The sequence below is a fragment of the Lepidothrix coronata genome, unplaced genomic scaffold (assembly GCF_001604755.1).
Source record: "Lepidothrix coronata isolate B3197 unplaced genomic scaffold, Lepidothrix_coronata-1.0 Scaffold42, whole genome shotgun sequence".
NCBI classification, from domain to species: domain Eukaryota; kingdom Metazoa; phylum Chordata; class Aves; order Passeriformes; family Pipridae; genus Lepidothrix; species Lepidothrix coronata.
In genome coordinates this window covers 695,066-704,968 of record NW_016690222.1, presented here as the reverse complement: position 1 = coordinate 704,968, position 9,903 = coordinate 695,066, and positions in this window count along the sequence as shown.

The window sequence follows — 9,903 nt, the reverse complement described above, 5'->3', positions numbered from 1 at the left end:
TCTGATACAACTCTTAACAAACATCTGCAGGGGAAAATGATGGTGCCTTTTCCCAGCTGTGAAAAGAATTGCAAGAAAACATTATTTGGAGTGTTTCTTGACAAACAAGGGAACAACCATTAAACAAGTTGTTCAAGAAACTCTGACTTCAGGACTGAAGTAGTTAATATTTCCTTGCTACAGGAGCTCCGAAGTTGCAGAAAAATATGAAGAAAAGATATATTGCTTGGACAGTTTTCCTAGACCTTGTAATGAAATACCTGTTCATTAAAGTGGACACAAATCACCTAGTAGGTGGATAAGAAGATTGACTAGAGCAGTTGACTATGACATTTTATCCGCCTGCAATCTCAAATTGAGCCAAGCGAGAGCACAGCTTGATGTAACACTTGCATTTGTCTTTGCATCCCTGATTATAGATACATTATCCCTACATGCTGGCATGGTGCTTGAGCAGTTTTACTTCGCGTGGAGCATACAGCAGTAACAAAGTAGATTGAACAGCTGAGAATGCCAACTTGAGAGGCTGTCAATGAATAACATATGTAAAATGCATGGTCAGCCCTGACATGTTTGTGAAGGCATCCTACTAGAAATATTACTTTAGTATTAGTCTAAAGAAAACTAAAATAAATGCTTAACGACTAAATAACTTGAGAAGAAGCTGTACTTCCTTTCAGAAAACATTTTCTGAAATGCAGAAATAGTTTACTCAGTGCTGAAAAATACAGCTTCTAGCAGGTAACAGTTCTCACACTGACCGACTGTGGAGCTGGCACACTGTCACACCAGATCAGCTTCTATCATTTGAGAGATCGATAGTTTCTATGTAAAACCTTATCAATTGGGATAAATTATTGGATTATGGAGCTAGAGGCATTTCATCATTTGCAGTTCTCGGTAGGATCTAGAGTAGGATCAAACATCAAAGTAAAACATTATTTCAAGCTGAGGACCTGCAAATAAGACAGTGGTGTAATTACAAAACCACAAGACAAAGACAGGCCCTCCTCTATGAAAGGCCAAAGGAACACTATAAGGTAGGCATTGTAATGGACAGAGTTAAGAAATAGATGCAGAATGCATCTGGAAAAAATTTGGATTGCCAAGATGTAAATATTGGCAAATTAGCTGCTATTGTGACTAACAATCCTTGTAGGCAAGCCAGGCAACAGCTGGGCAGCAGGAACTGAAGCAAGAGTGCTACCTATAACAAAGAAAAATGAAAGTATTTTGTCAGCAGAGAAGACAAGCATTTCAGGCAATTGCTGCAATTATCACTGCTTTTCCCTGCCTTACATGCAAAAAGACCTATCTGTCATGATTAGATTATGGTTGGGCGGGTCTGAACACTTGAAACTTTTATTAGCATAGTTATTCCTGTTATTATGAACTCTGTAGGTAGGAATAGCACAAGCTATGGCTCTAACATTGTCTATATTATGTTAGCATGAAAAACAGCTAGTCCTGTGCTATGAAAAGTTATAAGGTCCAAAATTGGGGGAAGCAGAGTACAAAACTGGCAGAGAAGTAACTGGGTTTGTAGTGAGGCTACTCTTTTTCTCCATGCTTGAAAAGCAGTCTGGATGGCTGGAGTCCACTGCTAAAGAGTGGGAGCAGCTCCTCATTGCTGGGCTGACTGCCAGCATCAAACCCTCTGTGAAGGGTGGGAAAAACCCCAAACCAACCCGAAACAAACAAAAAACCTCAAACAGTATCTTCCCCTACTTAAGCTTACAGTACAACTATTCTTAAGGGTGTGTTTTCTCCCGGGATTTTTTTCCTAGAAGTCAACTGGCTGTAGATGAAGGAGGCACCCTGCATGAGTAGCACTGCATGTGTGTGGTGCAAAAGAGCCTTGGGGCAGGTGAAGGATGGGGCCTTTCTGTGATGAGGCTGCTCTGAGTCCTCAGTTAGTCCCACATGGTAAAAGAGACAGCCAAAATTGCAGCTGAAATTGCTTAAGCCACCTTCATGCTGAAATATGTGTAGTGGTGATGGCTATGTTGATGTGTGTTTTACTGTCATGAAGACTGATACTAAGTGTCTTAAGATCTTTTTTTGGGCTGAAGCTCATCTCTACAGTTTACTTAATTAGTTTATGCATATAATAATGCTTCAAATGAGATAATTTTAGATAATATTTTAAATATAAAGCTATATTGCTAACCTTTTCTTAGAAGAAATCAGGTTTTAGAACATGGGGAAGAAGATCTGATAAACGGGTTTATTCACAAGTTACTTATACTTGCAATTGGTAATGTATGTACAGGTATTGGGCTACATGGAAATATTGATTACTGTTTAAGAAATGGACCTTTAAAACTGGTTTTGGGTTTTTGAAGCAATTGTGGATGATTATCTTGTGTTTGGGAAGGAAGGGATGAGGGCTGCTTGTTCAGTCAGATGCACTCTGTACTTTATATTGCTAAATCAGGTCAGCTGGGGTAAGAAAGCCTCTTGTAACACTGCCTTGCAAAATTCTCCTCCTTCAATCAGTTAGGGAAACTTCTTTTACAGTTAAATGACATACAATCACTTCATTGCTATAATTATCATGTCCAGAGGAGTGGAACAGGAGGGTTGGTGGTGTTCACTTGACAGGCTACACTTCCCAGCAGATGTCGAACTGGGCTGCAAAGCAGAGTTGGTTTCCTCATCATGGAAAACCTGCCTTGGTGATAAATCCAACGTGATAAAAAAAAAAAAGGAGAAATACTTTTGTATTCTATTTCTAAAAAATTATTTCCAGTTTCTGAGGAATGAGTAGCAATGATGTGGCATGAACTTCTTAAGTAAGGTTGTGGGGAGATTTGCTTCCTTGATTACTGCCTAGCAAAGTGTGTGCCGATACACTTGTATTTCATGAAGAAAATTAATCACGGTTTTTCTCCTGAGCTTTCTATGTCCTTCTTAATGTATTTTATTCAATACAAACATCCCACAGATTATAAGGAGAAGCATAAAGTCAGGGTTCTGACTGATGACAGAAAGTGAGAGTTCAAAGTTGAGACACACTGGTAAATAATGACAATCATTTTACCTATGTAATCTTCCTCAGGACTCATGGGTCTTTATTTAGCTGAATAAGTATAAATTTAGTAGAATATGATAAAAACATAGGTTTCTGGCCTGTTTCACTACTAATAAATTTGCTGACCATATGCACTTTTCTGGTGCCTTGGCTCATCCCAACCTAAACAACCCCAGTGAGACTGGAGGATGGCCAGAAGTGGGGGATCATTCCTGGTAGAAAAGTACAGTTCTGTGCTTTTTTCCTGTTCCAGCCCTTCCCCAGTTAAAGAACAACTACCTAAATTACTGCCACTGGAAAACCTTGAACATAAATATTGGTAGGCTTAGTCTAGGAGGGGTGAGAAAGTAGATTAGCATGTTTGAGACAGAAATGCATGATTACACCAGAGCTCACTTCAGTGTAATTACAGTATCTATGATAGTGTTGGAGTCAATTTTTCTCTTGATGGACAGAGATTTCTCTCACTCACTAGAGAAATGTGAGAGCAAGGCAGTATCTAGGATGCCCCTGACTTACCGAAGGAAGCCAAAGGTCTTTGAATGAGTTGGTGATGTGTGTCCAGATAGGGACCCTGAAATCACCTTTGGCCTATTTCATTAACTAAAACAAAGGGGAAAATTTCAGTAGACTACAGTGGATAAACAAACCATGGGCATACAAGATGAGTAACTTGAAGGTAAACATGACAAAGTCCTTTCCAAAGCTACTGGGGTCAAAGTGAAATAAACAATAGGTCATGGTGGACTTCTAAAAAGTCATTCAGGACTCAACACAAAGTCTTTAGCTTTGTACAGGGCCTAATAGGAAAAAAAGAAAAAAAAGATGTGGATATTAAAGTATGTGTACTTTTTAAAAAATAGATGTACTTTACTCATGTACCCAAATGTGCATGTGCAAATGTGAGACTGGTGGTTATAGACAACCTCCAAACTCTGTAGAGAGAGTCCTTGTCTTATGAGAAAGATTTGAAATGTTGTGCCCCACAGACGTCTGAGTTCATCTTTGGATGGGTATTGATCTTTCCAATAAACATTAATATTAGGTGGTGATGCTACAGCTTCAGTTCACAAAGACTATATTGTTTTTTACAAGAGATATCTTGTTTTTCACACTGAGCACCTTATAAATTAAATATGAGAGCCTATACCCAAAAGCTGTGCAATACCTAGCTACTGATCCTCGGTGCCTAGACTGGACAGCAGTGCCTGCCCTGCACACAAAGGGATTGTTAGCCCTGCCAGAGTGGAAGCCAAACCTTTCACACTTAGCAGGAAGCTCAACAAAACTGAACCAAGAAGAAATTTGGAATAGAGGAATGCCCTTATTGTGCCACCCCATTGTGACTTTGGTGCTGCTTTCTTGCTCAGTGTCCCTCTTGAAGGCTGTGCAGAAGTACATTTTTACAACTTGCTGAAAGCTGCTCCTTCTTTTATCTGAAAGCTCAGGAGGAGGCAGTGGGAGCATCATCCCTGCATCATGTGGAAACCCTGTGATTCCAGTACTTACCAAAGATGCTGCAGATGAGAGCAGGGAATCTCACCAGCTCCTTCTTCAGGCTGGTGTTCGTCAGACCCCCACAAACACCCCCTGGGAGCGTGATGCAAGTGTAGGCTTATTTAATGCTCTTTGGACTAAAAGAGGGACTGTCACTTCACAGGAGGGTGCACTGATGGGGGTGGCTATGCAGCACTTCCATACTAAGTGGCTGCTCTGCACAAATTTCTGCCACATCATTCCTCAAGGAGGCTGCTACAGCAGTGTTTGTCACAGAGATGGAACAAGTCTCACTAGACATAATTTTTACCAAAAATAGCTCTTCTGGGAATTGCTAATATTCACCATCTTTAAGATAAAGGAAGTAGTGCACCTTCTTTCACAGCTGCTGTGGACTACTATGAACAGCATTTGCATTTGTTATTTAATAATTTACTTCCCTTCTTCTTACATCCTTTTTTTTTTTTTTTTAAATTCCCAGATTGCTGTGATTAGAATTTTGCAGCCTCTCTATCTGTCTGTCTTGGTGTACATCTCATAGGTGTTCAGAAGCTGCATAAAGTCAGTCCGTTCATGAGTTGTCACTCAGCTCCAGGCCTTGGAAATTTAGTAATTCAAGATTTTGTGATCTCATTTTCACTCTCTTTTAAACAGCTTAATTCTGATTGTAGAGCTTATTCAAGATTAAAGCCTTATTTATCTCTGTACTGGAAGGTTTCGCTCATGTTTGAGATCTATTTGTTTAAGGCCCTCCTCTGGTTCACAGGATTAGTGAACCACTAATGCTATTATAATTTATTTGGGTTTTAAGACAGTGAGTTTTTAATATTTTTTGGGAACACCATTTACTCAGTCTTGCTACAGGTTTTAAACATATTGCGCCAATGCTGTGAAACAGGTTGTTCTAAATTAACATCATAGGTAGTCCTAAACATCAGAAAATTTCAGAAGGATATTCTATATTGTCAAAGACAGCAAATATTCTCCACATGTACCACAGCAGAGATACAGATTTGGACAGAGAAAGGTGATTGCTCCAGTTGTTTATGGCCTAAAAATCTTCTAAATAATCTTTGGAGTTCATTCATTAATCCTATGAAACCTGATCTGTTTATTCTGTGTCGACTGCTTGTGCTAGGGCAATATGAGTGCACATCATATTTGAGGTCTAAAGGGACCATCATAGCATTTAAATTGATTTCCAGATTACTGCAGGCTGTTGAAGTCATCCACTTGCTTCTTCACTAACCTTTTGTCCACTAAGGAGTACTACTAAAAGCAATACAAAGGGAATGGCAAACCTCTTTTCTCTTGTGATGATTTTGTTCCAGTGAATAACCAGCCTCACTTCTAAAACTACAAGCTACCTCATTTCCATTCTGTGGCTGTATGAATTTTGCACCCAGAAATATGCCTGGTTTTATACTCTGGTTTGTCTCTCTGTTATTCCAGAACATGGGATTTTTTCCCTGTGAAGATTCCTGTAGACGGTAGTCACTTCTCAGCCATCTCCAGGCTAAGCTGAACAGATCAGGGTCTTTAATCATCTCCATGGAACGCATTTTGTGTTGTTTTTTTTTCTCCTGCATCCAAACTTTGGTCCTTTTAAATGTATTAAGTTTATATCAGTTGGTGCATTTATAAAATGACACTTGATGCCTGAACAGTAGGGTTAGCATGACATTTTTCTTACCTTTAACATATACTGCCTAATCTCTTCTTCTTTGCTTTAGAAGCCAGGGATGAAGCTTCCAGTTAGATTGGTAAGGTTTTCCTTGTAATTCTTACAGATCAATTTTTAAGAGCATCAAGTGCTTGTTGATGATATTGACTGAAAGTTTTAAGAAGACTGAAGCATTGGCATTTAAGCATAGGATATGACCAATGGCAATGGATCTTCCTTATTTAGGCATTTAACTTAATGAAACATAATTTGGAAGAAATCTGTGTCTGAGGGAGTCACCCAGACTGTTTTAGACTGAGCTTTTAGATGTTGACTGCATGACTATGAGGGTATTTTTGACTTGAATGGCTACAAACAATAGAAAAACATACAAAGTCTAAAGGTCACAGCAACAATTTTTGCATGTGATAGTGGACGTACACCACACAACTCACGGTGCTTCAAATGCCAAAACTGTATTTTTCCTCACAGACCATCTAATGGTGGGAGAACATGGACTCACCTGTGAGACTTCTTGGAACTGGCGATTGTGCAAGTTGTGTGAATGTGTGTGTTGGATATCTGACATGAGCTTCTCAGAAGGTTGCTGTCATTCCTGGACTTGGGAGAGTAATAACAAATTTGCATCTGAATTGCACAATAAATAATTCTCATTTTTGCTCAGCTGAACGTGCCCTTCTTTTGTCTAGGCCAAAAGCACGCATACATCTCAGCTGTGTATTCCACTTTATCCCCACCCAGTCACACACTGAGAAACATGTTGTTCATTCCTGGACAGAGTTTTTACCTGCATGTATTAGTTCACAGACCCAATAGAAAGACTGCAGCCCGTAGCTGATGTGCAGCTCTACTCAGACTGTAACTGATGGCAGCAGATTGGTGGTTAAAGAGAGACCAGATGTCCAAATTGCAAAAGATAGCACTGCCAAGAGTTTCTAAAAGTTGATGAATCCCTCTTGTCACCTCCCTGAAGTGCAGCTTTTTCTGTTCTCCATGTTTAAGGCTCCATTGTAACAGCTGATGTTTGTAAAGGTCAAATTGTTTTAGTACCAACAGGTGAAATAAGTAAATGGATGTGTAAAACAAATAACTGATTGTAACAGAGTTTACAATAGAGACAGGAATCCAGACAATTCTCACAAAAAATTGTGACAATTAGAAAGTCAGGGTAAATGCAATGGAAATCACCAAGTCTTCATTTGCATGCCTTAGCAAGAAGACCATCACTAAAATTGAAGCTGCAAAATTCTAGTAGGGAAAGTGTTAGGCTTTCCAAATGCAGCTATTTTTACCAGTGACCACAGAACCTGAAGGTCAGAAAGAATTAGGCAGGAGCGTGCCAAGCCAAAACAACACACAGGCTTACCACAGGTGTTGAGTCACCAGCCTCTTAATAAACTAATTTCCTCAACAAAAAATGGAATTGATCTCAGGCCAGCTTTGGTTGTTTAGAAAACAGTGAGAGCTCCAGTCCATCTAGATGAATGGACACAGTTATTCAGGTTACTAATAGATAACCACAGTGCACTGGCTGTTAAAAATACTCCTACTGTCTGGATGAAAGATGGAAGAAGGGATTGTCAAGGCTGGACACAGCCTAAAATCCTTGTCTTCAGCTCTTCTTCATAGCTTTTAATGCAAAATCTCTGCTTCTTGTGATCTTCAGACATTAGCTGTTATTGTTACTGCCTATTATTTGCCTTGCTGTAGTGCTCAGGGTGCTCAGCCATCAGTTACACGGCCCTTGACTTTCTGAGCCTCAGGACAATTTTCATGGTACACAACAACTGGGACATGAAAAGGGGGTGAAGCATCCAAAAGTTTCTTGAACTCTTTTCTTGAACTCTGTCAGATTTCGTGCTGTGACCACTTCCCTGGGGAGCCTGTTCCAGTACCGAGTCATCCTCTGGGTGAAGAACCTTTTTCTAATATCCAACCTAAAGCTCCCCTGACACAACTTCAGGCCATTGCCTCGGGTCTTGTCACTGGTCACCACAGAGAAGAGATCAGTGCCTGCCCCTCTGCTTCCCCTCATGAGGAAGTTGTAGACTGCAATGAGGTCTCCCCTCAGTCTCTTCCAGGCTGAACAGACCAAGTGACCTCAGCAGCTCCTCATAAGGTTTCCCCTCAAGGCCCATCCTCATTGTCCTCCTTTGGACACTCTTTAATATCTTAATATCTTTCCCATATTGTGGTGCCCAAAACTGCACACAATATTCAAGATGAGGCCACACCAGTGCAGAGCAGAGCAGGACAATCCCCTCCCTCAACTGGCTGGCGATGCTTTGCCTGATGACCCCCAGGACACAGTTGGTCCTCCTGGCTGCCAGGGCACTGCTGACTCATACTTGCTATCGACTAGGACCCCTAGGTCCCTTTGTGGGGTGCTGCTTTCCAGTATCTCATTCCCCAGTCTGTACAAACATTCAGGGTTGCTCTGTCCCAGGTGCAGGATCCAGTGCTTTCCCTTGTTGAGTTTTATGTGGTTGGTGATTGCCCAGTCCTCTAATTTGTCAAGGTCTCTCTGCAGGGCCTCCCTGCCTTTGAGGGAAGGTGAACTGGAATGGGATCGAGCAGGAGAAATACACAGGAAGGAAATTAATGTTGACTAAAGAGAAAAAATACAAGGGGTAGGAGAGTTTTTTGCTACTTTTTTTTTTTTTTTTAAGCAAATGTATTCTTCTCCATTCAGGGAGAAAAAACATGGTTACTTCTCAGTAAGCGAGAGATTTCAGATGGTGCCAATGTGGATTTCCTAAAAGGGCTGTGTCTTGATGGCAAACTCGAGCATATTCTGGAAAACCTTCTTCTTAGACATCTCATTTATTCATTTTCTAGGGTTGGAGGGAAAGACTTGTATCTGCCTGCCCAGGGCCTAGCATACCCCAAGGCTTCCTAACCAGGTCCTCTGAAAAGTTATGTATTTTCCAAGAGTGGCTGAACTTGTCTCATTCTTGATCATGGTCATGTTAAAAGAGGAATTAGAAGAGAGGAGGGAAGAGAAAGCCTGTTGTTTTTTTTTTTCCTCTTCAGCTTTTCAATTTGGATGTTCCTGTATATGATTATGGTTCTCCAGAGAACCTTCCTTTTTTAACCACTGGGCTCATAAAGACAGGTGTACAGAAGTCACTGGCCCGTCCATCAGAAGAGGCTATAAAACCCACAGGATGGACCTGTGGGACAGAAGCTTGGTAAGGGAAGAGAGAAATAGTTCATGGTAGGCACTGGAGTGCAGAGGCAGAGAATTGGTAGGGACATGAATGACCCTGTGGTGAAGGAACATGAGGACTAAAGGAGCAGGAAGGGTTGTTTCTTTTATGACAGAAGAAAGAAAGGAAGAAGTGGGAGTAGGACAGGATCAGCTGACAGGAGAACAGAGGCATGAGGCTACCTATGGTCAGAGCAGAAATCCTACAAATAACATACAAGTCCAAGTTTCCTCAGTTATGCTTGCTTGAACCTGAATCACATGCTGTTTCTCAGTATCTGGTACCATATGCTGTTCCGGCGTGGAGCCTGAGCCAGACTTGCCACCTCTGTGATGCTGCAGGGTCTGATGAAAACCCAGGCGTGAAGGCCAGTGTAATTGTGTGCAGGCTCACATGTAGCAATGCCAGGGAAGCAGAACCAATCCTTTAAAGTAGCAGAGGTTGATTTTGCTTTTGTGGTCACTAATAAGTTCAACAAG